The 13,228-nt window shown below is 42.8% G+C and overlaps 1 protein-coding gene and 1 long non-coding RNA gene across 4 annotated transcripts in view; both read left to right on the top strand.

The window, feature by feature from the left end:
• LOC118562406 (NACHT, LRR and PYD domains-containing protein 12-like) overlaps positions 1–13,228 on the top strand; it is a 629,435-nt gene that overhangs the window by 190,605 nt on the left and 425,602 nt on the right. The gene's annotated exons all lie outside the window — the stretch shown is intronic.
• Positions 4,399–7,407, top strand: LOC118562414. Its single transcript, XR_004930602.1, has 4 exons — positions 4,399–4,527; positions 5,304–5,396; positions 5,506–5,598; positions 5,697–7,407. It is a non-coding gene; the product is annotated as an uncharacterized LOC118562414 (long non-coding RNA).

Here is a 13,228-nt window from a genome sequence, read left to right as displayed (position 1 = left end):
ATCTATGTGGAAAAATATTTAGTGAAAGAGGAACATTAAACAAACACATAAGAATCCATACAGGAGAGAAGCCTTTCTGTTGTGATCTATGTGGACAAAGATTTTGCCAAAAAGGAAGTTTGAACACACACATAAGATTCCATACAGGACAGAAGCCCTTCTCTTGTGATCTATGTGGAAAACGATTTAGCCAAAAACAAGATTTAAAAAAACACATAAGAATCCATACAGGACAGAAACCTTTCTGTTGTGATCTATGTGGAAAACGATTTAGTGTAAAAGGAAGTTTAAACACACACATAAGAATCCATACAGGACAGAAGCCCTTCTGTTGTGATCTATGTGGAAAAAGATTTAATGAAAAAGGACAATTAAAAAAACACATAAGAATCCATACAGGAGAGAAGCCCTTCTGTTGTGATATATGTGGAAAAAGATTTAGTTTAAAAAGTACTTTAAAGACACACATGAGAATCCATACAGGAGAGAAGTCTTTCTGTTGTGATCAATGCGGAGAAAGCTTTACTCACAAAATAAGTTTAAACACACATGAGAAACCATACAAAGCAAGACAAGGCAAGTTTTTTTGTATAGAACATTTCAGTACAAGGACAACGCAAGGGTCATTACATGATGAAAATAAAGTAAATTAAAAACGGCAACACATTTGGAATAAATGTAGGAAAAGCAAAACAAAATAAAAAAAGGAAAATGTAAATTAAGAGCAAATATTAATGATTTTATAAACAATAAAATCTAATATTTTGAACTAATGATATTTCAGGTAACTGTTTAAAACAGTCAAAAGCAATCCTAAACAAACAGGAAGTTTCTTTTTCCATATAGGTAGAATATAGGACGTCAACTTGCAAGTTGTGAAGTGCTTTGGGGTCATCGGACTACTTAAACTGCTATACAAGTACAAGCCACTTACCAGATTAGGTTTTAATCAGTGGTCTGGAGGGTTGATACGCTGATAACAAGTATGTGATGTATTTAGGTGCTAAGCCATTCAGGGGTTTTATAGACTAACAGAAGGTTTTTAAAGTATATTCTCTGAGATCCAGGTAGCCAGTGGAAGGACTTTGGAAACAGGTCGATGTTCTCTACTTTCGTAATCTAAGTGAGGACGCAGGCAGCAGAGTTCTGGATAAGCTGCAGCTGTCTGATCCACTTTTTAGGAAGACCTGTGAAAATACCGTTGCATTTTTTGATTTGACTAAAATTAAATGCATGGATTAGTTTTTCCATACCCTGCTGAGACAGTCCTTTAATCCTGAAATTGTTCTATAGGTGATGGAAGGCAGACTTTGTAATTTGATTCAGACGTCTTTGGAAAGTTTTTATACAAATGGATGAATCTATAGACATTTCCAATGCTGCTCAACTGATAGCTCTGGTGCTCTATCCCTGGGAGGGAAACATTTTGGAGGATTTTTGTTTCTGCAAGGAGGTCTTGGGCTGGACAACTAGTGAGGAAATATTTAAGCTAGTTGATGCTTTTCTGACTGAAGTGAGACTGTCCAGGAAAAAATTTCTCTGTTTGTACGGATGGCTCAGCAGCGATGACCGGCCCAAAGAGTGGAGTTGAAGCATGGATAAAATCCATCAATCCATGCGTTATAGTGTGTGGGGGGAGAGACAGGCTCATCCTTCTCAGGTTATTGATGTCACTGATGAATGGCTTGACTGTGTGTAACAAAGCCTGAAGCAGATATTCATGAGAATGTTTTGTAGTTTTTCTGCCAATAGTTTGAAAAATCTTTATTTTTTATTTATTACAAAGTTAACTGCAGTGATAGCTGTATTGTCCATCCATTTTCTGACCCACTTAATCCCTCATGGGGTCTCGGGGGTTGCTGGTGCCTATCTCCAGGCGTTCACTGGGCAAGAGGCGGGGTTCACTCTGTTGCCCTGCAACAGACTGTTGCCAGTCTGTCGCAGGGCAACAGAGACAAACAGGACAATTTAGAGAGACCAATTAACCTAACAGTCATGTTTTTAGACTGTGGGAGCCAGAGTACCCGGAGAGAACCCACGCACCCACAGGCAGGACATGCAGAAAGACCCAGGGTTGGACTCGAACCCAGGACCTTCTTGCTGCAAGGCAACAGCGCTACCCACTGCTTCACTGTACTGTGCTAACATGTAACCAATTAAGTCTTTAATCTTATAAATGGACCAAATAGGGTTCACTAGAATTTATTTCTTTTATTCTCACAGCTTTATATTTTTTTGTTATTTGAAGAAAATATCCTGTCAAGATATAACTTGAATAATTGTCTTCTGTAATTAAAGCGTTAAAATTGTTATTTATTCCTTTAGCATATTAGTTAGTGATGGACTGATAGTGGTTTTTGAAGGCAGATGCTGATTATGTTGACATCAGTCTATCCTCTGTGCTGCATTTTTTTGGGCGTATTCCTGAAGAATATATTGCTTTTTATTTCTTTAGATGATAAAAATGACACAATTACAACAAATATTGCACAACTCAACTAGTTTTAACAAACAACATTAACAATATAATAAAACAGAACATTAACAATGAGAGGGAGCAATGAATATCTAATATTGGGAGTATTTATATATTTTTTGAAAACATACATAATTCCTGATGTATTTAACTGTAAAAAAAAAAAAAAAAAAAAAAAAAAGCCTTAAATCAGCATGAAAAATCTAAAGGGGTCCTTAGAAAAATGTTCCCCCTGCTAAGGGGTCCCTGGCCATTGAAGCTTTTAGAACCCTGCATTACTGCACCCAGACTTTGGGCCTGATCTGTGGTTACTAGCGGAAGACACTTAAGCTGTGTACAAAAAAATTTAACTTCTGTTTTGTTTTTATTCAACTGAAGGAGATTTTGGCACACAACAAAATAAGCCCACAACATGATGCTACCAACCCCTGTTTCACAGCTGGGTTGGTGTTTTCAGGCTTGAAAGCTTCTGCCTTCTGACTACAAATCTAACAATGGTCCTTAAGGCCAACCAGTTGAATTTTAGTGTCAGTAAACCACAGGACAATATTAATTTCTTTGTCCATGTGTGTGATTGCAAACTTCAGTCTGACTTTTGTTTCTTCCTGCCAGAGTAGCCTTTCAGCGCATGTCAGTACAGTACTTGTTTTACTGTGGATAATGAGACACTCTGACTCGCTTCAGCCACATCTTCACAAGGTCTTTTGTTCTTTGGTTGGTGTTCACATTTCAGGCCACAATATTATGGCCTGAAATGTGAACACTGATATCTTGGCTGATTTCTTTTGACCGTACCATTAGAAAACATTATTTAGATAAGAACTCTTTAGCTTTTAACTTGAAAATTAAGCATATTGTCATTGTTGTACACATTTTTTATTTTGCATGTGTATACACATTGTTCTTTTAAAAACAAAACCTATGTAACTTTACAGCCCTCAGATCAAAACCTTTGAACACAAACCTGAATGTCAATAACCCTTTGCTGGAACAACGCTACTTGTCAATAAAACTGTTCAATCTGCCATGACGTTGTTGGATGAGTCTGTGCTGTCTTTCTCCTGGATATTGTCCTTTAACACTTCAGTCTGAATGACAGACAAAAGGCTTGGGACACATTTGTAGAGGTGAAATGTAGGCTGTAGTAGTATGTCATCAGATACAGCAAAGCTTCACCAAGGTTGTCTTTAATTATCCTGTAATGATTTGTGGGGAGAAGACTATTTTAGATAAAAGTAAATCTAAAGGTTTAGCTCAGCATTTTGTTAAAGTCCATAGTTCAGACAAGTTTAGTGGTAAAGAAAGAAGAGCAAGAAGGAAGACAATAGCAAATAATGGACATGTTTGAAGATGCTGATGATTATGATGATATGATTAATGCAGCATTTATGTTACTGGAGATGAATAGAGCTATAAATAAATTAAAATCAGGCCTGACGGTGACGTCACGTGCACGTGACGTCACCGTCTCAAGAGCAACGCCCCGTCTCAAGAGCAACGGCCCTTTTGCCGCTTAGGTAGGGCAGACAGTTACAGAACGCACGGAGTACCCAGCTATTACAAGCGCAACAGAACCAGCGATATGACCGACTTTGCAGCCATTATACTTTCCCAAGACGGTGTGGGCCGGCCCGAGGCATAAGCGAACTAAGCAGCCGCTTAGGGCCCCCTGGTGGCCAGGGGGCCCCAAGCAGGGGGGCCCCAAAAACGATTGACCAGGCCCTGGTCAATTTTTTTTTTTTTTTTTTTTTTTTTTTTTTTACAATTAAATAACTTAAACAAGTGATATAAATGAATGAATATCAATTTATAAATGAACATTTCAAGAAAAAAAATTCTGATTCAACTGCTCATGTGCATTCACTTCGCGACGGCAGCCGTGATGGCGCTGGCGGCTCGCGGCTCGCGGTACGCGCGCGTGCATTGACAATTCACGCTGGCGCGCACGTCACGTTAATAGGAAAGTCTAAGCCATGTCACAAAAAAGGATGTATCCCTCTGGTGCAGAAAAAAGAAAACGAAAGAGGAAGAGAAAAAAGAGCAAGATAAAGGTATGTTTGCATGATTATTTACGGACCGATATATTTTGTGCAGCAGCAGCACAATTTGCACTCACGTCACTGAAGGTAACAGCTAGCTCGTCGTCATAACTCATGTCGTGATATTTATCAGCCATCCATCACCAGAGCGAAATCCCCACCATTAACAGTGAAATATTACCCGTTATTAATATACATTTATCTAGGTAGGTGTGTATTTCATGTATTGGTACATATCGGCGAGGGAGACTATGTTTATTGGCTGGCCTGGCCTGGGAACGCCTGCTTGGGATTCCCCCGGAGGAGAGGGACGTCTGGGCTTCACTATCGAAGCTGCAACTCCCGCGACCCGACCCCGTATAGGCGGAAGATGATGGATGGATGGATAGATATCGGTTTAAGTTGGAGAAAACACAGATGCCAGCTTAGCTAGGCTAGCATTGCTGTTTGTGTTGAAGTGAATCTACTACCTTCATAGACAAAGCACGTGCAGAGAGCCTCTCTGCTCTAAGATCTTTGGTGGGAGATGGTATTTATCTTTATTAGAAAATACACCAAAAATGAATATAGACTGCAGTTTTATTAATATGGTGGTGAGTGATGACGCAGTGCTTTCCTCGTATTTAGGCTGCAGTAGATCACCATGTTAAGTTTTCCCCATATGGCAATTATGCCTCATTTGCCAATTAATATGAATTGTTAGGTGTGGAGTTTCTTGTGGTGCAAGATGGGAAAATAAACTCATTCTACTCAATAAACTATGCACTATTCAATGTTTTTTCCCCCAGGAACACTGTTGAAGTACTTTGGAGAACAACCAACTTTACCTTCCCCTAATGTTTCATCTAGTGTCAGTGCCTCCACAGCTGATGATGCAGCAGGTGAGGGTTTTCTTGATGGCAAATGGTTACATAGCCTGTTAATATGACATGAAACATTTAGCTTTTTATTTATTTCTTTATTTTTTGTTTGTTTGTTTTATCATTGCAGGTTCATCCGCTGCACAAGCGATTAAAAGCGAGGAGCAGTTACAAGCACCTACATTCACCGATGCGTTGATTTCAAAATCAGCCGGCATGACAGGTCTGTTAATCTAAAAGTTTTTGTTTTGTGTTGGCTTTACAATAAAATTTTCTGCTATGTTATTTTATTCTTTTTTATTAAATCTAATGTCCCTACAGGTCCTTCTACATCTGCACCCACTGCTATAGATTTACCATCCACTGCCTCAACAAGCTCCAGCTATCAAGATAGATCAACAGCTCCTCCAATTGACCCAGTTGAATGGTCAGCATTCCTCTCAGACTTAGAAAGGACTGAACTGGTAAGAAGAGGGCCAGATCTAATCAGTGACACCTCTACATTCCCCAAGAAATCAGATGGACGAAGCTTTCACTACCACTATACATACAGACAATTAGTTAATGGGGAAAAAATCAAGCGAAGCTGGCTAATTTATTCAAAGAAAAGTGATGCAGTTTACTGCTTCTGTTGCAAATTATTCTCAAGAAAGTCCACAAAGCTGTCAACAGAGGGACTGCGTGATTGGGTAAATGTAGGTGCTTTGCTGAAACAGCATGAAAATAGTCAAGATCATTGCAATAATATGGTGAAGTGGAAAGACTTTGCCCTCCGTCTTTCTAAGCAGAAGACTATTGATGCAACAGAAATGGCCCTTTTGGATGCAGAAAGAAATCGTTGGAAAGATGTTCTCATCCGTTTGATTAGTATCATTCAATCTTTGGCAGAGAGAAATCTTGCACTCAGGGGGTCAGTTGATACTTTGCATCAGGCCAACAATGGGAACTTCCTTAAAGAGGTGGAACTGATGGCAAAATTTGACACGGTGTTAAAAGATCACATCAGACGAATTGGATTGTGGAATGCAGCACAACACGTACCTGGGTAAGACTATCCAGAATGAGCTGATAGTGTGTCAGTGACAAAATAATTGAGGTAATGGTGGCAGAAATCAAGGACTGCAAATATTATTCAATAATTTTACACTGTACACCTGATGTTAGTCACCATGAACAAATGTCTGTTGTGGTGCGCACAGTCACTCTGGGCACAACACCAGAAATAAAAGAGCACTTTTTAGGATTTCTGATAGCTCCAGAATCCACTTGCCTGGGTTTGTCTAATCTAATCCTTAACAGGCTTGAGGAATTGAACATTATGACGAAAAAAATGACACTTCAAAAGGCTTGAAGTGTCATTTTTTTAATGCTATAGTGGATTGTAGCATTCAGTCATTGGAGGATAGATTTACATCTTTAAGTGAGGTTAAAGATAACTTTGGGGTGCTGTTCAATTTTAGGGAGCTTGATCAAAAAGTCAATGTGAGCTTCTTGTGGAAAAACTCTCTTGTGGAGAGGAGGCTGATATTGATGGTAGCGCACTGGCATTAGAGATAGAGAGTCTTCCTGAACTTCAAACTATGAAGACTGCCTTTGAGCTTCTCACATATCTCTCACAAAATGAGATGTTTGAGCTTTACCCAAATCTTTGTGTAGCTCTCAGGATAGCCTGCACTCTGCCTGTGACAGTTGCCTCAGCAGAGAGGAGCTTTTCCAAGCTCAAATTAATAAAATCATATTTGAGATCATCAATGGCCCAGGAAAGACTAAGTGGACTTGCAGTCATTAGTATTAATAACAAAGTTGGCCAAGCACTACCATACAATGATGTCATCAGTGACTGCATCCAGAAAAGCTAGGAAGGAACGATTTTGAGGCATTGCTGTACAATTCATTGTTGAACCCTTGCTATTCTTATGTTTGCTTTCCTTATTTAAGTATCTGTTTTTGTAACATTCTATTTTTGACTATATTATTGTTTGTTTATTTTGGTTTATTTAAAATATTGCACATTTAATGCACATTTTGCAAATAATTTATTTAATGTTTGTATTCAAAAGGTTTAATAAAAGAAAGTATTGTAAGTATTGTTTATTTATTTATTTTGTATTAATACATTACCGTAGTGTATTCATTTATAATATGCTCTATAACATTATAGTGTGACATTTGTGTCAGTAATGTGCTAGTATAGGTGATTCTGCATGGTGGGAGGGGGGCCCCCAAATCAAATTCTGCTTAGGGCCCCCAAGAGGCTCGGGCCGGCTCTGCAGGCACACGGTTTACTGGTCGCACTGTGGAAGAACACACCAACCTTCAGCTCAAACGATGGCTTGAGTGTCGAGGGTTTAAAAAGACTGGAAAACGGGGCGAGTTGATGAACGGTAAGCTTTGTTTTTTTTCTCTGCGCGGCGATCATGGCGGCGTCGGCCGTTTTTTTTTTTTTTTTTTTTGTTTGCAGTCACCGTCCAGGAATCGGTATATGTTTAATGTTTGTCTCATTTGAAATGTTTTTGAGTAGGCTATCCTGGTAGCAGGGTATCATGTTAGCGCCTGCTACCATGACAGCCTATATGCGATCATGGTAGCAGGCGCTTCTTTATTAACATGTCGGTCACCAAAATACTCTTACCTTGACTTGATGTCGCTGGAATTGGGTCAGGATGTTCTTCGGTTGGGCCCTTTCCTCCGACAAAATGCTTGCTACATATATAGGCCGACCGCACCGGTGTACCCAGCGCACACATTTCTCCTTGGCACTCTTGAATTTCGGGAAAGTAATGAACAAAACATCCTTCATATGCGGCCAATCAGCGTAACTCGAGTCGCTGTTGCACGTTCCATAGCAACAATGCTTAAAAACCATGTCTTAGATTTGGAAAAAGCAGTCCTTTTAACGAGTAAAACCTAGGCTAACGCACGTCTCTTTTAAAGCAAAACAGTGGCGGGTTTCCGGAGTTTGCCCCACTGCGTACCACGTGATGTGACGTTACGTTTCTAAAAATAGCTCGCTCGCGGTACCCCATTGGGAGCAATATTTAACCTGAGTAGAACTCTAAATGTGTTGTAAGCAAAGGAATTTCACACATCCACGCAGAGACAGCCTCTCACAGCAGGATGCCCTGCTATAGATTCAGACTTCACCTCAGTCCCACCACCACTTATTTTCTGGAGACGCTGGAGGAGTGGGTGATTGGTGAGACCAGCCACCATGCAGGCCACATGAGGCTAAAGGCTAACAAGGTGAGTAAATATGCTTTCTGTGAAACTCATTTGCCGTCACTTCAATGGAGCAACAAGAGGGGGAAATTCTCGTTGTCCTCTGTGGAGCGGAGGACCTGACTTGCATCTGAGTACTGCCGGCTGAATCAGAGTTAAGTCTGCAGTCTTAGACTCTGCGTCAAACGCTGGAATAAAGAATCTGTCCATGCCAAAACCTGCCTTGTTTTGCTTCCTCAGGACTCGAGTTGGAGGAGTCAGCGGAGTATGTGTGGCAGTATGCCCTGTGGGCTCTGAACGCACCACACAAGTGCCTGAATCTGATTGGTTGTGGCACTGTCTGTATATAAAGGCCCTCCCTCACCTGGCGGACATGATGTTTTACTTCCGGTTCAGACCTTGGTGTTTGCTGGTGCTGCACGCCAGCTGCATATTAATGCACGCTTGAATGATGCGCTTAACGACATTAATCTCTGATCGATCTTTCTTGTGGTAAGAAGCTTTTCACCCCCTTAATGTCCGTTAGCCTAGCTTTAGCTCAGCTTTACCTGTGTACCCAGGTGGCCCGTACAAACTGCCTGATTCCCCTCCCTACCTGAGGCACTATATAGAGCTCAGAGGAACGGCCAACTCGTGGTTTTTGGTGGAGGACTCTCCGGGTGGTGGTACTCTTTCTGGTTTGGTGCACGATTTTCTTTTATTCTTGTTTGCTGTGTTTCTTTTGTAGGTCACTATCCTGGTTTGCACTGCCATCTTTAAGTTGTGCCAACCTGTATACCAATGTGTGAGTGGTTTCAAAGTAGTATGTTTTCTCAAATAAAATAAACAGTTGTGCAATAAATAAAATTATTGATTTGGGTGAGATTGTCTCAAGCCTCATCTGTAGCGGCCCTGTGTGTCATAAAGGTAACTTTATGTAGAATTATTGCAACCTTATATTTATTAAATTAGTGGTCTTAAATTCAAATTGCCCATTTGGATCACACTGGTACTGCCACACATGTTCCCAAGCTGAGTGCAAAATCTGGACTTAAATCACCTGCTGCATACCGGGGACTCGACTACGACCCGGGGCCTGCTCCGACCGCGTTTTGGCTAGCTCAGAGCTACATGTCTGCTGCTGAAATGACCAACGTTTTCCTGGAGTACTGCTTTCCCTTGGATGGCCAAAGTGAACCAGACTCACACCGAGACACCGACAGGTTTGGCAGAGAAATAAACATGGAAAGGTAAATGGTTTATTTAGAAGTTTACATAATGCACTCTCACCGTTAGCCTCGTTAGCATTATTTGAACTATGTCATTGCTGATGTAACTTGAGTGTGTTTTTATGGTGTTAACAAACGTTATCTCCACAAGGGTTTTATACACTGATGAGATATTGTTTGTGTTATCCAGTCCGCTTATTACAACTAAAATAAAGGCAAGCTTTTTAAAGTTGGCGCCGAATGTCCGCTAGCCTATGCTATTAGCTTCCAGTAACTTCCTCTTCCCGGGTGTACAACTAGAATTCATTTCAAATGTAAGGTTTGTTTTTCGCTTTGCTCCACCATGCTTCTGTATACTCCTAAATAACTCCCTGACTCACTCCCTAAAGGCTCTTTTTTTTTCTTGTTCAACAGTTTTTCAGGTCACTGGTGATCCAGGGTTTGTTATTAGGGAAGCATGTCAATGTTCTGGTGGGGATGATGCTGTCCATACAGAAGTTCCAGTGACGTGCGGTGAGGTTCATAGCTGGTGAGGCACTGACGTCATCAGAATCAGATTTGCAAATAGATGCATAGATTGACAGCAGTTTACAGGTTATGTTTCACTTCTGCATCCTTACACATACAAACTGTAGCTCACAAAACACACATTTCCTTAAAAAACAAAACAAAATAAATGTTATTACTGTCTTACCTTTACTTATAAATGAAGTCCATGCGTCGCTCCTTCTGCACAAAAACATCCGTCACTTTGCAATAGAAGTCCTCCTTATCTTCCTTCAGTTTTAAAAGTCTCTCTGTCTCAATGGAGATCACTGCCAGGGAAGAAAGCCTTCCTTGATCCGTTCTGTTCCTGCTGTATGTTTTCAGTCTCTTCAGGGCTGAGAATGACCGCTCCACTGACGCTGTAGTAGCTGGCACCGTGAGCACGAGCTGGAGCAACTTTGTCGCCTCAGGAACAGTTACAACAAGATCCTTCTCGGCCAAAAAGTTGAGAAGCTGTCCAGGAGATTTGCATTCATCCCTCACCGTTTTTGAGGGATGAATGCAAGAGAGGGAAAAAATCACTATCTCTATTATAATCTATCGCTGCGCTTGACTTGCTTCCCGAATCGTTTAGCCTAGCTCGCTGTCACTTACTCGGCAGTTGAGGAGTGAACAAGACGAACGTCTGGGATCTTGAGCGCCCCCTGCCATGAGGCAAGAGAACTGCCTGCCTCACCTCGAACCTGTTCTCTGCCGTTTATAATCGCTCATTACACGAAACACGTTACACAAACACAGTTGGTGACAAAAAGCACTGTACATTATATACATAAGCTAAATTATTGGAAATAAGTTCACATATTAAATTTGTTTAAACCATTTTATTGACGCCGTACAGCAACATGCTCTCTCCGCTTAGCAGCCAGCGCAGAGCCAGGGGTTGCGCAATCCAAGGTGAGGCAGAGCTCGCTGCTGCCTCACCGGCATCGCTTCCAAGCATTTGAATGGGAAAATAAGAAAATTCAGCGATTTTGAACAAATAAAAATCGAAATTGGTGAAGCTACATGAAAAATAAATATTTTTTAGTACAAACCACCGGATGAATATAACAATTTAAATTACTTTATGATTATATATTTTCTTTCTTTCCATGATGGCTGGTGAGGCACTGCCTCACCTGCTTCCCCTGACCGCACGTCACTGAGAAGTTCATATAGTCAGTCTCACACTCAGATATGGCATTTATGTCCCCTCTATGTGGCTGGCAAAGAGAAACCCAATAGACCCCTTGCAACCACGTGACTCCGTTACCCAGAACCCCTTGCGTGGCGGCCATATTGGTTGGCACGCCATTTGACGAAATGACGAGTTCTCCAGGTATTTTTCTTCTTTAGATAACGTATCACAAGATCGTTTTAAGAGTAAGTTGATGGTTGATGGTATCAGATTGCCAGATCCACACAGCAAAAGCCTGAAGGGACGGAGCGAGTCTGTGAAATGCTGGCCAAGGGTTTCGTACCGCGACACAGCTGCTTTATAAACACGCAGGCCAGTACGGACAAGAGAGCACGAAAGCCCCTGAAACCACTGGACGGCTGCAATTATTTTATATCAGGAAAAAGGCTCCATCAACGCCCGCGACGCCCTGAGGGATTAAGCGGTCAGAAAATGGATGGATGGATGTTCAGACATGTTTGTGTAACAGTAGAAAGCAGAGAGGAAGACCCGCCCGGTAGGTTAAAAAAAAATCACTCACTACGGATTATTTTGGTGTTTTTGTCTTGTTAAAATGGGTGGGGGTGTCGGCGACATTGCAGCGTAAACACAGACGTACTAGCGCCTGTGAACGGGCGGAGGGGAGGTGGCGATCGTTACACTGGCCGGAGAGCCGCCGCCGTCTGGAGCAGCAGGAAGCGGGTGCTGCTCCAGACGGCGGCAGAGACAGCAGACAGCGGCGGCTCTCCGGCCCGTGTAGCGATCGCTACACGGGCCGGAGAGCCGCCTCCGCCGCCGCGGCTGCTGCCTCCGCCGCCGGAGAGCCGCCGCTGTCTGCTGCTTCAGACAGCGGCGGCTGTCTGAAGCTACACGGGCGGCTCTCCGGCCCGTGTAACGATCGCTACACGGGCCGGAGAGCCGCCTCCGCCGCCGCGGCTGCTGCCTCCGCCGCCGCTGTCTCCGCCGCCGCTGTCGGCTCTCCGGCGGCGGAGACAGCGGCGGCTCTCCGGCCCGTGTAGCGATCGTTACACGGGCCGGAGAGCCGCCGCTGTCTGCTGTCTTCGCCGCTGTCTGAAGCAGCACCCGCAGCGGCGGCGGCGGAGACAGCAGCCGCGGCGGCGGAGGCGGCTCTCCGGCCCGTGTAACGATAGCTACACGGGCCGGAGAGCCGCCGCTGTCTGAAGCAGCAACAGCTACACGGGCCGGAGAAGCCGCTGTTGCTGCTTCAGACAGCGGCGGAGGGGAGGTAGCTATCGCTACACGGGCCGCTTCTCCGGCCTGTGTAGCGATAGCTACCTCCCCTCCGCCGCTATTTAAGTAGAACAATGACTAGAGCAGAATTAAGTTGTATTTACCGGAGATGAAGTGTAGACTGCAAATTCTCTCGTAGAATGATGGCTCCCCCAGTCCATTGGGAGGGTCTGCCTGCGCTCTTTTCATTTAAAATATCCAATTCTTTCTTCTTTCCTCATCCTTCGGTAAACGACAGAAACGTACATCCAACGATTTGGAATGCCTCTCTGTGCAACCGGGAGCGCAACAAGTCGTAGGCATTGCTTAGATTCCAAAAATAAACTAACTAAAAGTACGCTCTAAATCACCCGTTTTCTCATGTAGTAGACGGGCTGTCAGGCTAGCCTGCCCACCAAGATGGAGGCGCGCACCCCCGATCACGTGACTGTGACGTCAGATGCAAGGGGTCTATTGGTAGTTTCAAAACAACC

The sequence above is a fragment of the Fundulus heteroclitus genome, unplaced genomic scaffold (assembly GCF_011125445.2).
Source record: "Fundulus heteroclitus isolate FHET01 unplaced genomic scaffold, MU-UCD_Fhet_4.1 scaffold_91, whole genome shotgun sequence".
In the NCBI taxonomy this organism is placed as follows: Eukaryota; Metazoa; Chordata; class Actinopteri; order Cyprinodontiformes; family Fundulidae; genus Fundulus; species Fundulus heteroclitus.
Note: the sequence above shows the minus strand (reverse complement) of the source record. Positions and strands in the feature narration are given on the sequence as shown.